This window comes from Macrobrachium nipponense, chromosome 18 (assembly GCF_015104395.2).
Source record: "Macrobrachium nipponense isolate FS-2020 chromosome 18, ASM1510439v2, whole genome shotgun sequence".
In the NCBI taxonomy this organism is placed as follows: Eukaryota; Metazoa; Arthropoda; class Malacostraca; order Decapoda; family Palaemonidae; genus Macrobrachium; species Macrobrachium nipponense.
The window spans coordinates 46,269,918-46,290,070 of NC_087211.1; the positions used below are offsets into that span (position 1 = coordinate 46,269,918).

The window sequence follows — 20,153 nt, forward strand, 5'->3', positions numbered from 1 at the left end:
TGCTGGACGGAGGAAGAATTTATCTATAATATCTGAGTCCCAAGCCCCTTCGAGGTGTCCATTGAATTTCTTTGTTTAATCAATCACTAGTTGGAGAAAGATTTTATTTCTACTGTCAGTTCACAACCCAGAAGTTAGAATCAGCTTTGATTAAACAAAGAAATTCAATAGACCCCTCAAAAGGAGCTTGGGACTCATATATTAAACATAAAATCTTCCTCCATCCAGCGGTTAAGATTATGGAGAAATTGTCAACCAGAGTGACATAACGGCTAACCTCTGGATCTCTTGGTATACATGCCGCTCTTCTGTAACTGCTATTCTCATTCATTACCTGCATGGAGAAGGAGGCAGTTGTTCTCCGATATATAGCATCAACTTTCTACATTTTGGAGTTTTTATGGCTCCTATTATAAATATATATATATATATATATATATATATATATATATATATATAATGTACGTATGTATCTTGTGAATATTTTGAGAATGTTTTCATGGCCTCCTTTTAAAAGATATAGATAATATATATAATGATATATATATATATATATATATATATATATATATATATATATATATATATTATACATGCATAATACACGATCTTATGAATATTTCAAGAGCCGTTTCACGCCGTGGGGTAATGATTACATCGTTGAGGTCCTCTTATTTTGATGGTCTACATATTAGAGGGAACAATGAACACTCGCCTATTGCTTTCTTTCCCATCCTTTCTCTCTCTCTCTTTCTCACCAAAGCAGCGACCCACAACAATCGCCTAATAACCGGGTACCGAATTCACTGCAAGAGGCACACTGGATTGTGAGGGAACGCGCCTTTCAGTCTCGCTTCGTGTCCTTCAAGGACAGAAAGAGAGAGAGTGAGAGAGGGAAAAAAAAAAAAAGTTCTTTCGCATAACACAAAGCCTTTCACGTCCCTCAAAGTGTCCAGTCTTATACTGAAAATGCCATTTCCGTGCCCTATTTGTCTTCTATTTTCGCCCACATCCCACAAAGGATCCCACTTGGCCCTCCTCTCTCCCCACTCCCACAAACAAAAGACCCTCATTCTCTCCCGTTCCTCCTCCTCCTCACAGAAGGCCCCCAATCACCCTCCGACACGCCCCCTCCCCATCCTCATTCCCCTCCCATCTCCCAATTCACGTCATCTGGACCCCAATCGCCAAATTCAGCAAATGTGGAGAAGATGAACAATCTCCTGACGCAGACTTCAGGAGCTGGCAGAATATATACCATCCAATTTCCTCTCTCTCTCTCTCTCTCCATAATCTAACTAGGCTTTCCAGCGACGGACATTTCACGGCTCTATATATCATTATTGGTACATCTGCTCCGTTCATGGTTCCCAAATGACGGTAAAAAATAAAACAGAAAACCCGCCTAAATTTTGTATTCTATCTGTCAATGAAATGTTCCAAAGCGTCAAACAGTTTGAGTGATCTTTGAAATATTCAAATCAGCCAGATTCCGGAAAAATACAATATCCGTCTGGGGGGAAAATAAGTTAGTTTACTTGATTGGCAAAACATCAGATTCATCTTTTTATTCATCACTGACATTTATATAGAACAAGGAAAAATGCGTCGAGGTCACTTCGGCGAAATCAAGTTAGTTTCTATACAGCGTATGATGCTGTGAAACCCTCAGCCGCGGCACACGAAACTTTCAATCACGGCCCGGTGGTGGACTGTGTCGGTACCTATGGCGCTGCCAGACGGACGATCACGGCTAACTTTAACCTTAAATAAAATAAAAACTACAAAGGCTAGAGAGCTGCAATTCGGTATGTTTGATGATTGGAGGGTGGGTGATCAACATACCAATTTGCAGCCCTCTAGCCTCAGTAGTTTTTAAGATTGGAGGGCGGGCAGAAAATGTGCGGACGGACAGACGAAACTATCTCAATAGTTTAATTTTACAGAACACTAAAATCGCAACCCCTGGGATTAAGGCATAATATGGTAAATGTCAGGGAAAATATGGAAAAATATTAAATTTTAGATTATTGGATTTGGGCAAATGAATCAAATGTAAAACTTTTGTTTGTTTGTATAGTGTTTTTACGTTGCATGGTACCAGTGGATATTCAGCAACAGGAAAAACGGCTTTACGTGACTTCCGAAAAAGATCGAGAGTGAACTTGATACACATCTTTCGCATCTCAATGGAATGCCCGAGAATCGAACTCGCGGCCACCAAGGTAGTACGCCAACACCATACCGACCACGCCACTGAGTCGTAAACATCACTTTTAACCACGAAACAAAAATCTTCTGCAAGGACAGGGTACCGCGGTAGTATAATTAGAAGGAAAAAATGAAAATGTCTGTGATGGAAAAAGACGAAATCAGTGAATAAAAACTAAAATCCTTCCCTGAACATGACGGCGGAAAAAAAAAAACTGTTAGGAAATAAGTCTGAGCCTTTATAGGAAAAGAATGAACACGGACAAAGCAATTGAGGGATAAATGGAAATCAGACAGAACGAAGGGGAAAATATTTAAAGTATAAAATCATCAATGATTCAGGGATAAACATAATTTGTTTTGCTGTGAGAAAACCACCGAACATTGCTAAACCTTCAAGCAATAAAATCAAATACAAAATCGCGTTGACTCGGGAATAAATCTCGATTGTTTTCCTGTGAGAAAATGTGAGAAAACCAGCAATTATTTCTGACACTTACAACACATCTCAGGAGCCTGATGTGAACGGCAATGCATCACAATGATTTAGAGAAAACCAACAGCGAGTACTACCTACATCTTGTAGCATTACCTCGAAGGTCGAAAGTCGATACTTAGAACCTTCCAAACGGAAAGGAATACAGTGTTTAAGCCAGAGGCCAAGCACTGGGACCTACGAGGTCATCCAGCGCTGAAACTAAAATTGACAGTAATAAGGTTTGAAAGGTGTGAGACTTCATGAGAAACCGGAAGAATGTGTACCTTTGTGGTGTCAACACCCAGGGGATAGGGGGCTCAACTGCAAAGCAAGCTATAGTTAGACGTATCTCTAGGAGGCTAGAAGGGAAAACAGAAGATAGAGGAGATTTCTCTATATTTCCCCATCACAAACGAGCCTCCTTCCGTTCCTCATGAAGACCGCTTCCCTGATCTCATCTGAAAGCAATCACAGTTCCTCTCCAATCAAGACCGCGCAGGAGGATCCATTTAAACTATCCCGACAACTATCGGGGATTTCCCTTTAATAATTCTGGCACTTGCGCCCCAACTCCCGAGATTAAACTGCCAATTCCCACATTTTCCCCCAAAATCTAATTAGGACCAAAACGGCTCTCCCTTCCTCTACTTCCGTTCCAATTAATGGAACGTAACAGGAACGCAACAATCAGGGGCATTATCTGATTCCGTTCCGTTGAACCAGCATTGCTGAAGGGTCACTTTTAGCTAGATCCGTCTATTGCACATTTTAGGAATCATAAATATCTAGAGTTGGACATTCCAGTAAACAGAACACAACAAACTTTATTTCAAATTGAATCACTTTAACCAACACTAGGGGAAAATGACTCGGCCGATCTCACCCCTCTCTAAAATAATTAAATGTTAAATCATCAGTAGACTAGAATGGAACAGAATATACAATTTGGGCCAAAGGTAAGGAGATGGGACCTACGCGGTCATTCAGAGCTGAGAGGGAAATTGACAGTAAGGTGGTTTGAAAGGGTAACTGGAGGAAAACCTCGCACCTGCACCATGAAACAATTGTTAGAGAGGGTGGAAAGTCAGATGTAAGAAAAAGAATATGAACTGAGGTACAGCAGAAGGAATGAAAGATGTTGCAGCTAGGGTCCAAAAGGAAGCTGCTTTGTCTGTTTTGTTTGTATGGTGTTTTTACGTTGCATGGAACGCAGTGGTTATTCAGCAACGGGACCAACGGCTGCAAAGACCCTCGAGCAATGCCTACAGTGCCCCCAGTGAGGTGCACCGACAACACTACCTCCCCACTAGGTAAATCATTTGTAATCAGTATTCAAATTACCGAAACTTTAACCAAGAGTTCACACTCAACAGAATCCTTTAAAATACAAATAATAAATACTTAGCTTACCCAGAATCTTGAACGTTTAACCATCCCATCCCGCCAGAATCACGTGCAGGGGACTTCCAACCGGCCTCATCCATCTTTCTCCAAATAATGACATGAAAAAACAAATATTCATAAATTCCCTTCCAATCCAGGTCAGGCATTTATCCCAGAGGATCATCTCTCATCCATTTCAGGCTTTGAATCATTCGCAGTCATTTCGCCTCGCCGCCGGAGGAGTTATCAATCATTTGTCGGACGCGATATTTCGGCATCGCGGAAGCAATTGATTTACGAGCCTTAAATGCATGGGTCAGGATAAATACAATACATATATATATATATATATATATATATATATATATATATATCTATATATATAGCTATATATCACCGTGATTCATATATAAGTATCAAGCAACAAATGTCCTTTAATATCCAAATTCGATCTACCTCGGAATTAATATATTTTCATATATATCAACTGAAGGGGAATTTTTAGTTGATAATAATTTCGTTGGCTAAAAATTCCCCTTCAGTTAACATATAAGAAAATATATTAATTCCGAGGTAAAGCGAATTAGATATTATAGGATATTTGTAGCTTAATGCGTACATATTATATATATATATATATAGAATATATTATATATATATATATATTATATATATATATGTATATGAATTGGGTAATAGACCAAGCACTTGGGACCTATGAGGTCATTCCGCGTTGAAACTGAAATTGAGAGTATAAAGGTTTGAAAGGCGTAACAGGAGGAAACCCTCGCAGTTGAACTACGAAACAGAACAGTTGTTAGAAGGTGGAAAGTCATATGGAAGAAAGAATAAGAAAGGAGGTACAGTGAAAGGAATGAAAGAAGTTGCAGCTATATAGGGACCGAGGGGACCCTGCAAAGAACCTCAATAATGCCTACAGTACACCACAATTTATTCACTTAAGATCTCAAAACTATTTTTTTTTTCACCGTTTGTCGTTCTTCAAGGCTCCCGGCAATGCATGGTGCAACCCCCCCTACTTCTTTTTGGTTAATCATTTTCTTTTACCTTTCGCCACCTCTTGTCAGTTATCGGTTCTTAACTATTTTTTCTCACTCTTTCACAGTTTTCCTTTTTTTCCTCAGTCTGTTCTTTTCTCCACTTATCAAAACTCTCCTCATAGACTGCTGTTTCCTCAACACTCACATTGATCTATCATTCTCTTTACTTTTTCCTATCTCTTGTCAGTTATCGTTTCTCACCTTTTCTATCTTTATTCAGTTCTCCACTCATCAAAATAATCCTCGTTTACTACTTCCTTTCCACTTACATTCTTCTCCTCACAATGATTTATCTTCTTTGCCATTTCTAGTCAGTTACCTCCTCTCTCTCTCTCTCTCTGTTATCCTTCTTTCCTCGATCTCTTCATTCTTCTCCCCACTTTTCAAATTAATCCTTATAAACTGCTTCCTCTACACTCACATTTTCCGATCAGACCGTTCATTCACTTCCTCTTTTTCGTATATATTCCCTCTTCTGGTCCTTCGCCTAATCCTCCTCCTCTGCCTCTTCCTCTTCCGCATCTTTCAACCAGACTGCTAACCCCCCCCCCCATCCCTCCCCCCTTGCTATATCCCCCGTCGGCTCCAAATTCATTTTTCTTCATTGGCCCACTGAGGGGTAACAGGGAAGGCAGGTGGGAGAGGGTGAGAGGGGGAGGAGATGGGGGATAGGAAGAGGGGGAATGGGAAGGACGGGAGATGGTAACTTCATCATCCTTTGGGCCCCTATGTTTTCATGGGCTAAAAATAGCATCTCTCGGGGAAGATACCGTATCATCCAAAGTTGGCGATAATAACGCGCTTTATTTACAAAACGCTAGAAACAGGGAAGATAGTTTAACTGGAAATCATGAAACGGTGAAGTGTACGTATATAGTCCACGCATATATTTATATATGAATTTCTGTACTATTACAATATATATATATATATATATATATATATATATTATATATATATATATATATATGCGTGTATATCTGTATATCTATACACACTTAAACGGAGAGAGAGAGAGAGAGAGAGAGAGAGAGAGAGAGAGAGAGAGAGAGAGAGAGAAGAGAGAAGGAAAAATCATTCAGTAATTGGACGCAAAATGTCATCGCCGAACAGGGATCTCTCCTTTTTTTTTTTTTTTGCGGGGAGATATTGAACATGTTAGCGTAGACATAATAAAGATAGGGCGGGACAGGGTCTCTCTCTCTCTCCTTGACATCTTTCCTCCATTTCCTTACTGCCTTCTCAAGCCCAAGCCGTAGAAAACAAGAGAAGGGAAAATACAAAACGAAGGATTCTGTAGCGAGACCTTACCCTCTTACGAAAGGTTGAGTAAGTCTGGAATATCGGAAGGAGGAATCTTTAAAGAAATTCTTGACTGTTTTATTATTATTATTATTATTATTATTACAGTCGTTTTCATACCTCGGAAAAACGTCCACCAAGCGTTGTCTTGCTTCTTTTCGTGACGCTGTTACTGATCCACCACTCCTTTTAAAAGGAATTTCCGCTTCTTTTCACCCAAGGGTACTCATTATTAATAAAGGACTTGCTCAGCATCATCTGCCTGTTTGACTTCTTTCAAATGAACACCATATTCTTTGGAAGTTTGAATTTCCAGTCAGTAGCTACAGTGGGTTTGTTCCACATGAATAGGGCTCATCTTCTGAATATAATAATAATAATAATAATAATAATAATAATAATAATAATAATAATAATAATAATAATAATAATAATAATAATAATGACAATTTTCTCTTTTATTTGTTCAGGTTGGGAAAAACTCTCTATCACGAGCTTTACATACAATGTTCTAAGGGGTCCTCAATAATAAAAATTTTTAAAGTTCGTGTATAATTTATAAACGCTTTATACAAGCTTTCGAACCCTTCCCTGAATGACAAACAAAAATAAATATATAAATAAATAAATACATAAATAAATAAATGAATAATAATAATAATATGTACTAGGTAGCTGATCCTCTATGTAGCATGTAATACTGAAGGTAATATTAATACGCATAATAATAATAATAATAATAATAATAATAATGACAATAATAATAACTTTCAGCACTACAGAAAAACCCATAACCTTGCTCGTCAACGATACCACCATTACTGTTAAAAGTGACCGACAAAGAACTAACCATGGTTGGTTAAATAAACACACGCTAAACCAATGTTAACAAACTGCATGATAATAATCACAATTATTACATTAGCAACAATAACAATATGAGCAAACAGCGTAATATTTTCCAGAAACACTGTGATTATCAGACCACATTACTTAATACAACGGAAAACTTTCATAATATAAGACAACTTTAGTAGATTCACATCAACCGTGCATTTGACGTCTAGGCCAGTCCCTTCCGACGCTCCTGATTGGCCGTTGATAAGCCAATGACAGGGCTGGAAACTCTCAGTCTCTCTTGAGAGTTCACATGGGCAGGATGTATGTTCCATCTCTCCTGAGAGAGCGTCGTAAGTGACTGGCCTAGACATCAAATGCACGGTTGATGTGAATCTACTATAACTGCTGTACCCGGCATTGCTCGGGATAAACAGGGGCGTGCCGTCCGTGATGACAACTACAAGGCGGATTACGCAATCACTTTGAGTAAGTGATCACTTGGGATCCTGTCAAGCCAAAGAAGTTGTGAACAATCCGAAGAGTTTGCTGTCGACTCGGAAATTTGTAAAAAAAAAAAAAAAAAAAAAATAAAAAAAAAATAAAAAAATAGAGGGTATGAAAAAGAGGGTTTAATGCCCCCTTATCAACAGCCTCGAATGTCAGATTTTGACTAAAACTTTCCTGAGGGGGGGAGGGGAGTCTACGGCAAAAATCTGATAGCCCTAGCTTTCACAGTCTGGGCCGTGGATAACGAACACAGACAGAAACTGCCTTTTATATATAGATTATAACAAAGAAAAATAAGACTTGCGTTATAAAAACAAAATTAAAAAAGGAAATACAAGAAGACGTGTTTTTTTAATTTTTTTTTTTTTTTTACAAAATAATCTGCTAGAAACTTCAGAAAAGGAGTTCCAAAAGAAAATGGGAAAAGTTGCAAGAACTTGTTAGGCATTCCGAGTGGTGCGAAGCATAGAATAAAAAACAAAGAACACACAGACATAAGCACTGACACACAAACACGGAAAGTTTCGAAGCAAATGCCGGCAAACAAGAACATAAGATAAGACAAATTTAAACGATTGAAAAAATTAAGAAAATAGAGGAGAGAGAGAGAGAGTTTAAACGAGGGAACTAATGAAGGCTCCTTGTCAGAGAAAAACTTACGAGAATAAAGGAGAGAGAGAGAGAGAGAGAAATTCAAACGAGGGAACTAACGAAGGTTCCTTGTCAGAAAAAATGAGAGAGAGAGAGAGAGAGAGAGAGAGAGAGAGAGAGAGAGAGAGAGAGAGAGAGAGAGAGACCTCTGATAATAAGTCGATTGACAGACCTTGACATTAAGCGCTTATAACGACTTCAAGGGGAGACAGTAATTTTGCCCCAGATATTAATGAACACAAAAATAGGCAGGCGCGATGTCTTACGAAAAAACAAAATTACAAGTCAAAATTAAAGGTTCTCTATTTTTTTCTTTTTACTAATTGAGATCTTTCTGTATTTCCCTTTGCCTTCTCTTACTTCCTAATGAACGTTATATCAAGTTAATGGCCTCTTTAGTGGGCTTGTTCCATATGAACAGGGTTCATCTTCTGAATAATAATAATAATAATAATAATAATAATAATAATAATAATAATAATAACAACAACAACAACAACAGAAGAGTGTGATCCTACAAACGGCGCACATAGTAAGAAAAGTGATGGACTTCCAAAGGAGGCAGGATGCAACCCGGAAACCCCACACTATAAATACCACCCAGTCGAATTGGAGGACTGTGATAGAGCAAAAAAAAAAAAAAAAAAAAAAAAAAATAATAATAATAATAATAATAATAATAATAATAACAACAACAAAGATGAGAAAATTATGAATATACGCATACGAAAATATACAAATAACCGTATTTTCCTATAGGTACATTACTAATTTTATGAATAAAGAACGTACATGCCTGAGGAATAAGATGCCTTATTGGGTGCGAGAAAAAGATAAAATTTAATATTTACCTAAGCTTACAGACAAAGTCAGTCATGGAAGCTTGTCTCTCTTGGCCATGTCCCAAAAAAATTTACAGATTATATATTATATGTGTGTGTGTGTGTGTGTGTGAGTGTGTATTTTCTCTTAGAACTTTAGGCAGTAACTAATACATCTATCCCATTTCCTTCGAGATTTTAAAAAAAACGATGGCTTACAACAATTACTATGGAATTTTCAGGTATCACACTCTGCACTTATATTCTGAAACAACAGCAAGCAAAGCTGATTAAGCCCACGCAACCGGGCCACAATTTTAAAAACCCTCTAGGCCTAAAGCCTTCCAAAATTACAGTACGAAGGTCGGTGGTTTTTCATAATCACGATGCAGCAGTTTTTAGTGATAGGAACAATAACATCATTTGAATTTTTAGTTATTGAAATGATATTTTACTTTATTCACTAAATGCATAAGTTTACTTTATTTACTAAAAGCGTAAGTTTCGCTATACCAGAAATACTTGTAAATTGAAAACCTGGCATGAAAAACACAAACCAAGATCATGTGACAAAAAGGCCAAGAAAGTATAGTAAGCACAGGAGTAAAACTTAAGAGACAAAATTAAGAGCATATAAATATATAATTGGCAGCCTAAGAAAACTCTCTATAGCAAGCAAGTCTGTTCGAACCAGACACTTTGAAGACATCGGCACAACCTAAGGTTTGAGAACATGAATCGTATGGTTACCAACACCACCTCGCAAACTCTGAAGGTTTCGTTTCCGTCAGTTCTCAAGTTATTGGTGAATAATGAACAGTGCTTGGAACTGGAATACAAAATTTTGGCCAAAAGCCAAGCCCTGGGACCAATGAGGTCATTCAGCACTGAAAGTAATGTTAAAGCAGTTGATGGGAAAGAGTAGAAAGTAAGATGGAAGAAAGGGGGTATATACGGAGGTAGAGTAAAATGAAAGAAAGGTGTTCCAGCTAGGGGCAGAAGGGACGCTGCAAAAAAACCTTGAGTAATGCCTACAGTGTACCGTGTGAAGTATAAACTGACAGCACTAACCGAACCCCCAACGGGGTGGTCAGAGTTTGAACCTAATCCCAAGACTCCTATAACATAAACAAAACTTGTCAGGTAAGTAAACGATCAAAATCTCTCCATAACAACTTAACAAATAAATCATTTAAGCAGTATCATAAAAGTAACACTTATTATGATTACTATATTGTTTGCTTGTTTGTATAGTGTTTTTACGTTGCATGGAACCAGTGGTTATTCACCAACGGGACAATAACTTCAAGTACTTCACTACAAAATGACAAGAACGAGATAACAAACCTTTATATCTTAAAGTTCAAGATACAAATTTCCACAACGAAAACCGCCCGAAACCAATCTAGTTCGGGATGAGCGGGAGGGAAGGTCTCTTTAATATGAAAATACTCTAAGCCGGGCTAAAGCTCTCCGCGGTGAAGTTGAAACAGATGACCTGAGTGAGGATTCTGAGCCTCTCGCTACCACCGCCCCCCCCCCCCTCCAAAAAAAAAATCCATGAGCCAGAATTTAGGTGGGCCAATTTCTTATCCTCTTCCAATTACCAAAATTGAATGACCACTGAATATGTTAACATAGTAACATCCAAAAACAGAATAATAATAATTTACGAAATACTCAGAGTAGCACGTCTTAAAATGAGACTCAAATCCAGTTATGTATATGTACTACATGTATTTCAAGATAAATCTGTACAAATTTATCTCTAATAATAATAATAATAATAATAATAATAATAATAATAATAATAACAATAATAATAATATGGAAGGAGTAGACCCTCTTTAAGCGTGTTCTGTTCAAAAGAATGGCAGCATCAGTAGAACTGATTTTATACAATGTCAGCTCTTAGCAGATATCAGCCTTGGGGGGAAAAAAAAAAACAATAGTAAGAAGAATTGCAAATACATTGTATAAAATCAATTCTGCTGATGCTGCCATTCTTTTTAATAGAACAAAACAACAACAACAACAGCAACAATAATAATAATAATAACAATAATAATAATTAATAATAACTAGGTAGAAAGCCCTGAAGAATCACTTAGTGGTTAAGACGCTACCGTAGGAAATAAATCCATAACATGACAGTGTGAAAAATGAGGGAAATAATCAGCTACAAACAAACCAGTCAGTTTCTGCTCAATGTCAGAAGTAAAGGGGATAAGAAAAGTTACTAAATGCCTCAAATAACATAGTCCTATATTTTTCCAAACATATATTCATTTTTATTTTCATGACCGAAACATTAAAATATATATTGCATCAACATTGCATGAAAACTTTAAATATTCGAGACGTGGCCGACAAAGTGGATTATATTAAGCCATAACAACATATACTGCTCACAAATCTGATGCTCTGTTAATCGGTAGGTTGCCTCTGCACATGATAATGGAACCTTCACTGTCAATTGCCGAGGATATAACAATAACATCAGGCACACCCATACAATTTAGAGATAGTATATAGAATTTAGACCAAAGGCCATGCGATGGGACCCACGAGGTCATTCTGCGCTGAAAGGGAAATTCCCAGCAAGAAGGTCAGAAAGGCGTGACATCGGGAAAACCTCGCAGTTGCACTAAAATACATTTGTTAGAGAGGGTGGAAAGTCAGATGGAAGAAAAGAGAATATGAACGGAGGTACAGTAAACGGAACCCTTACCATTCAATCAGCCTGTTAGTTTCTGAGACCTAAAAATCAACCAATCACGCTCACATCATCCATTGGAGGTCACCCAACCAAGGCTTGGCTAAGCAATATAATGTTTTGATTTACTTTTACAACGGTTATATTCTACCCATTTGATAATAATACTAATAATACATTTCTGGTTTAGTAATGAAAGAAAAAGCTAGCAATGTATAGTAAGTTTGGATAATTATTCTTTTTTCGTTATAAATCAATTTGCGCTGAATTCAGCACTATGATATGATAAGAGAGAGAGAGAGACGAGGGATGGAACCCGAGAGAGGAGAGAAGAGAGGAGGAGAAACTAATGAGGACAGGAGACACGAGAGAGAGAGAGACGAGAGATGGAGAGAGAGAGAGAGAGAGAGAGAGAGAAGAGAGAAATTTTATTGTATCGCTTTTTTAGACGAGTTTTAGCTTTGTCATAAAGCAATCTGCGCTGAAGTCAAGACCTTCAGCACTAAGATGAGAGAGAGAAGAGAGAGAGAGAGAGGAGAGAGAGAGAGAGAGAGAGAGAGAGTCCACAACGGGGGCACTGTCCAAGCAATACCGTAGTTATTTCGCGACACAACTCTCCCGGCATGCAATTTTCGGGTCGTAACTCTTATCCTACTTGACAAAACAACCGCGATTACACAGAGCAAAGCTCTCGAGCCAGGGACGACTTCCGAACCTCGCTAGAGAAGGAAGCCCCTGGAATTGCACCAGAGACATCGTGACCTGGGTAGCATTATCGAGGCGCCCCAGGGACCACCTACACCACGTGGGTGGGTGGGTGGATTTTCTTCGAAGTATTACTACACTATACAATGTATGTATGTATGTATATATATATATATATATATATTATATATATATATATATAGATATATATATATATATAAATTTACACATTTATATATAAATATATATATAAATATATATATATATATATATATATATATATATATATATATATATATATATATATAGGCTTTATAGTGACAAGCGTATCCAAAAAAGGAGCAACGAATTTGAGAAGTTAAAAGGGCATTGGGGCTATTACAATTTCATATGTATCTGGTAAAAATGACCAGTAGATTCTACACACACACACACACACACACACACATATATATATATATATATATATATATATATATATATATATATATATATATATATATATATATATATATATATCAGTATACTGACATCCTGTTTACTGAGAAGAGACGAAAACTTTCCAGGATAAGAATCTCACTTGCAGTGTGCTAAATAAGAGCAATGCCGTGTTTTCAATTAACTAACAACGTTCAGATCGTCAAGAAGGCTGAATTAGAAAAAAAGAAACACTTTTTTTAATGAAACCTGCTCACAACCTCTCTCTCTCTCTCTCTCTCTCTAAACACGCACTAGGTCAGACAAATTGCGTCATCTCAAAACAAACAACAAAAATGTCTAAAACTAATGTTAAATAAATGTTTTGTTTTCGTATGGCGATCGTTACCTCTGGATCTGACAGATAATGCAAGCACCTTTGTTTTGTCCTTGGAATATATCATGCCAAGTCGACGAGAGTTTTACATGCTAATAAAAATAACGTGGTTTTCGTAATAGTAAAAACTTTCACATCTTAAAAATTACCCTGTTATTCTGCTGGGGCAATTTTCTTAAATAATGAGCATTGGATAACGTCTAACTAGTATACATGATATCACACTTTAAACTTAAAACAGAACTAAGCCTACATCCTATATGACGTAATACTCCAGGCTCATGCTACCAACATCCAACTTTTCCCAACCACATAAAACTTCACGCTACACTGGAACTATGCAATTTTGTATGTATTGAAAACTGAAAAGAATTGCCGAGACTGAAAAATATACCATTCTCAAACCAAAACACTACCTGAAGCAAATAATCTTTGTCCTTTAAGCATTAACAATATGAGAGGCTCGGGTCAAACTGGCTTCAAAACTATACTGTAATTAGTTAAGCAACAGGTGATAAATGTCACCCTCTTATTAACATTGGTGTCATCAATGCATACCAGATTTTACTTACAGTCTTTATTTTGTAACTTTTGTACCCACGCTGTAAAAAAAAATGGCAATACATGAGTATTGAGGCAGTGAGTCAAAACCCAAAGAACACCAGCACATGACCCATCCTAAAGTTCATACCCAAGTGCAGTATCTTCTTTATTCGGGTAATAATGTCTCAGAAATATATAACAACAAAAACAAATCATTTACTGAGGTGCGTTAGCCTAACCTATCAAAGGACTAAAGAATTCTAGTCAGGTAGATTTCTCATCAACATCCTTCCCACCATAACCTGAGCTTCACCAATATCATATTATAACAAGTGCACCTGTAAACACCTTAACCTGTTCTCATCAACTATTACATGGCACCTGTCAAACACGTGCCTACATGAAAGACAGGTTCATTATTTTCTTTAACAGAACTCCAAGAACAGTACACAAATCCATATATATACAGCATTGGAGAATTTCTTCTTTTTTGTTTAAGATAACATGTTCATGATGGGCCTATAATTATCGGTGGAAAACATAAGCCCATCCCATTTTAAATTCATTCCCTAGGTCTGACATAACTTTATTTTTCCATGATTCTCAAGTACCTATAACCAATCCAAAATTCGTTCAAAAAAAAGGTTAGAAAGAATGAAATAGTCCCTCATAAAGCACGAAGCAAAAGAGAATCATAACAATCAAGGTGACAGTAATTCTTTCATTTCCAAAGTGCAACCAAACAATTGATTTTCTACTTTATTTTTGCTTCATAATCTGCCAAATAAAACACAGCATGTCTTTTCATTAGTTCAATTGAGTGTTCTGGGCAATGTCCAGTGTGGTGTAAAACATTCATTTAGTCTTAAACTACACTGGAGATGAGATTTTTAAGTGACGGGAGAAAAGTGCAATAGTGCCAACAGTAAAATTAAGATACAATACTCTCACCACACAAAATATACTGCTGCAGGAAACTATACAGAGTATGAAGTGTACAGGAAACTATACAGATTATGAAGTCTACATAATTAGTCGTTATCAACGAAGGTCTCTTACCAAAATAACAATAAAACATCACTTTAAATGGAAGCATTCTAACATTAGCTACAACACAAGTGTCCCACCTAACTGATAACAAATGGGTTACAGTATCAGGACTCTTTCAAGATGAGGAGACTTTGTACACCTGCCCAAACCTACAAAAATCTCACATATGATACCACATCATACCATAGGCACCATCTCTCACAAACGTCCTTAAATCTGTTCTTCACCTTAAACAAGAAATGGGAGGAAAATGTTCCCCATGCGCAGCCACAACAGGTGGCCCGATACTAGGACTTCTATGACGAACTCAAGTGTAATATTACTTCTTGGCTATGGACCGAAAAACTAGTTTCCTTGTAATACATTTGGCACACTGCCAAATTCAGACATTGACAAGAACAATGGTCTTATGCACACATGGTCTCAAATCTCTTCCAAATGTCTAAAATTCAAGAAAATTAAAATATGGATTCCAATCACCTAACTAGCAGAAAACAGCTCACAGCATTGCTAGGGTGTAACAAACACATACAAAACCAAATATGTATCAAGAACACATGTAACTGCCTACCATCTGTCCAGGTGGGAATAAAAAAAAAAAAAAAAAAAAATCTTGTCTTATCTTACTGAACTTTCCCTGACCTGAGTCCTCAAACCTAGCCTGACCTGGTGTGCCACATTATTGAGTAAAATACACAAAAGCATCTTAACACAACCTTCCCTAACCTAAAGCACTGGGTCCTGCCTAATCAGGATGGTTGTTTGGTTTTTGCCCCCTTGCTGGCCTCCCTAACCTAACCAAAGCTGAATGCCATATATCACAGTAAAAAAACTGGGCTGAATAATAATTTACCTTGTATATTGCTCCTCTTAATTTTGTAATAGCACTGCTACTTTGCATTTTCAGACACATACTCACAGGACTCAAACAAACAGCTATAAATTTCACAAAGTATTTCTTTTAACAATAAAATTATGGTTTTGTGCACACTGGCAGTTACATATTGAGCGTTAATTTGAATAGGCTACTAGCATCAGAGAATGTAATGTACCTGATCATCAATCAATCATTTTAATGAATGCTGGCAAGGAAGAAAATTTGTTGTAATCTGAGAATGCATAAACAGGAGAAAAATAAATAAAAACCTTAGGATAAACTTAAAATCACAGACTCAACAAAATACAAAACAATTGAGCAAAGAAACCCTACATGCACTACAGGTTAACTAGCAAAGACTTCATGTAAAATAGTTCCTCATCAGACGAGTCAGTTACATGCTCTACTACCAATCTCAGGGTCAGGGTTCGATTCCCCGTTCTGCCAACGTGGAATCAGAGGCATTTATTTCTGGCGACAGAAATTCATTTCTCGAGGTGGTTTGGACCCCACAATAAACTGTAGGCCCCGTTGCTAATTAACAATTTGGTTCCTAAACACGTAAAAACATTTAATGCTTCGGGCCAGCCCTAGGAGAGCTGTTAATCAGCTCAGTGGTCTGGTTAAACAAAGATATACTTTTTCATATAAAATACCTACGAAATTGCAGAATTGCAAACAACTTTAAGGGTATTAACAAAATGTTTAAAGCATGGCAGCTTCATAACTAATTATGAAAATCTTATTTTCACCTATCCTTCAATGAAGTCTTAGTGTAAACATGTAAATTCTCTTGCCCTTCATCCAAGGAAAAAAAAAATGCAAAATGGCCATTATACAATAAATACATGGAAAATACAGTTTATTTTTATTCTGAGAAGTTTTAAGCAAGATATAGTAGCCAATTACTTTCTCTACACTCTACCATTTAAAATTGAGTAGGGAGACAGAGTTAGGTTTCAGGATTCCAATTGTAATAACAGGACAAACAACCTCTCCTAGAATCCCATGTCCTGACCTAACCAGGCCATACCCTCCTAACCTGACTTAGGGCTCTGTAGCCTGACATGGCAGGAGGGGTTTTGCCCCCCTGGATCCCACAAGTAATACCAAATATTTTTAACAGAATGGTGCAAGTAAATTTCCCTTTAGCTACAACCTAACTAGGGTAAACAACCGCAGACAATCCATTGTCATCGCGCTGGCCAGGCCTTATTCACTCGATATTTAATTGGTGAAACAAGAATACAATTACAACTTTAAGCATACCATTCAAAAGATTGAAGTTTCGTCAACATAATGTGATATATGAAAGCCCCATACGAACTAAAATAAGCATGTGAGCTCTTCGTAAAAAATGTATTTAAGGCATTTTTAAAATCCAATATGGCGGCAATCGCTTGGTTGGCCGTTCTAACCACAGACAATCCACCATCTTTCCCAGCCTTCCCAGCACTCATTTGAACAGTGTTAGCATATATATGTAATGTTTATTGACCTTACTCAAGATTGCAGTTGTAATCAGCACAATAAAACATTTTGTTGCCTATATTAGTGAAAGTATGAAACTTTTTATTCCAGGGGTCATGGTTTGAACTGAATTCATTTTCACCTTGCAACTGGTGGTTTTATCCTTACTGCCATCACAACTGAAACTCCACAGTGCTTATTTGATTGTAATTATACACATTTTGGTCTTAATTCACTCCAAATTGCACTTGAACCACCTTGCTGTTCCTGGTTCCTAAGCACTCACTCCACAAACACACTTACGAGCAGCAGACGACTACACTGTTTATGAGGTGCAAAGCTTTATTCCTTTAATTGCTTATTTCACTCATTATTTAGTCTAACTTTATTTCAAAATGTTTATTTAATTCATGTCTATTATCCCTCTTTTGCTACCAAATTTACCCCCCAAAATTACAAATATTTCTGATGTATACTTACGAGCAGAAAACGCAACGAAAAATTACTCATCGTTGCCAATCTAGTGGAGCTTTACACATACGCCAATGCATTTACAAACTGTTTCCATGAATTCTAGTTGTCATAGTAATGCAGTAATGATAAAATTGCTGTAATATGTATATATACTACAAATAGATATGCTAATTTCACTTATTTCCCCGGTTTTGTGTCTTATACCTAGTTTGGAGGGTAAACACATACCAATTGACAACACTGATAAACAATTGAAGAGCGCAAAATGCCGCAAAGAATGTTGTAGTACCCTTGAATAAGTACTGGTTAGAGGTCGGGTTTACGATTGTTGTGAGAAAGTGCCCCAGCATCTATGGGTACAGGTGGTGTGTGGATTTAGCAAAGGAAATGGGAAGTTTGTTGACACAAGCGACTCCGCAAACATCGAGTTGGCGTCAATCTTCTAAACTTTTTTAATCGTAAGTAAAAATTTCGAAAGCGTTTTGGGGCAGTGTGCACTGAGTTGGCCACACTTTTCATTACCCTCTGTTTAAATCTTAAAATGTGGCCTTAATTTCTAACTTTGAAGAAAATACTTACTTCGAAAGGAGAGTAGAGGTCTTTTGCTCCTACTATCACCATCAACAACTCATGACTGATGACAATCTCCGGTGTTAGGACATGTTAAAGTACTTTTTCAGAGGGTGGCCAAAACCGCGGTAGTCAGTGAGTTGGCCAGTCCACTCGGTTGTTTACCCTAAAACAATCTGAACCTACCTTGGTAGAGTGCCGTGCCCCAACCTAACCAGAACTTACCTTCCTAACTTGACTTGAGGTACTGTGCCCTGACCTTGCCAGAGGAGGAGGGGTGGGATTTGGCCCCCCTGGACTCCCCACATGTAACACTTAACATCGAGCACTTGGACTGGCCTTGGCTACCTCTCTGTGGTAGTAAGCCTACCATTGTCTCCCTACTCTACATACTACCTAGCATGTACCCACAAAGGTGTTTGTGGAGCGAGTTACTAGGTACCCCTATCAGGAACTTAGGACCCACCCTTCACTGGACTATGCTATGCAACATCTATACTACTGCCTGGCCATCCCCCGGGGAATCTTGTTCTACCGTTGGTTAATTTCATGACAGAAAGGAGACCCTAAACCGTTAACAGCCTACCAAAGACTAATGGCAATGGTGAATTAGGCTACGCTGGGGTTAAGTTGTGATCCAACCAACCGAAGGCCATAGCCTAACACTGTAAAACGAGTAAATCGAGCTGTGATGCTTCACTGTAACGGTACTCCCGATACGTTACTCCAACTGCACGGCCGAATTGAAGCCAGAATTTGAAATTCATTACATAAAAACGGCCTTGCGAAGCTTATTGCCTCCAGACCAGGCATCAGTCCCCGAGTCTTTGAAGTAACAAGTGTCCGAAAAATCTCATCTTCTACCGTTTTATTTAAATGTTACGCATTCACAACGCCATTATATAACATAAATCACTCATAAATTTACCTTCTCGGCACGTAGGTGTTGGTAATCCACTCGGAAGAATACTGTCCTTGAAGCTTTTATTTAACGTACCCTTTAACGTATCCCTAATCTACACAAGATCAGATTTACCTTCAATCAACGGTCGACACAACAACAAAGTTCCAATAATATTCCGATTCTTTTCAATTCGTTGTGATTTACGGAATGAACAACAGACAAACGTCATCGAAATAAAAATCCAAAGTTAATCTATAATCATTTTAACCTAACGAGAAGGGATGCAGAGATGACAAGCCGAGAGATCAATTTTTAAAAGATTATACTGAACGATGATTTATGGAACAATGAAAACAATCGCCTCCGGGTATAACTTCTCTCTCTTCTCTCTCTCTCTCTCTCTCTCTCTCTCTCTCTCATATCTATATCTATATCATATATATATATATTTATATATATATATATATATATATATATATATATATATAATATATATATATAATATATATATACATATATAATATATATATATATATAGATATATATATATATATATATATATATATATATATTATATATATATATATATATATATGTGTGTGTGTGTGTGTGTGTGTGTAAAACAGAAAGGCCATAGAGAAAATTAACATAACTGCCACTGCCTGAATTCATTCATACTTTAAAATGCTGGATTGTGAATGAATCGCCAGTGCAAACAACTTCCAGAACCTTGGGGCTTCATACTTTTGTAAGGCTCACTTTCACGCTTGGTAGAT

The 20,153-nt window shown here is 37.3% G+C and overlaps 1 protein-coding gene across 3 annotated transcripts in view; it reads right to left on the minus strand.

Annotated features, from left to right (window-relative positions):
- The window catches only part of LOC135197013 (G-protein-signaling modulator 2-like), a 533,720-nt gene extending 514,167 nt beyond the window's left edge, over positions 1-19,553 (minus strand). For 2 of the 3 annotated variants that reach the window (XM_064223911.1, XM_064223918.1), the window contains exon 1: positions 19,402-19,553. The gene's annotated coding sequence lies outside the window, so the exon portion shown is untranslated. The remainder of the gene's footprint in view (positions 1-19,401) is intronic. The other variant, XM_064223915.1, reaches the window with a different exon arrangement.
- Between the last annotated feature and the right edge of the window lie 600 nt (positions 19,554-20,153).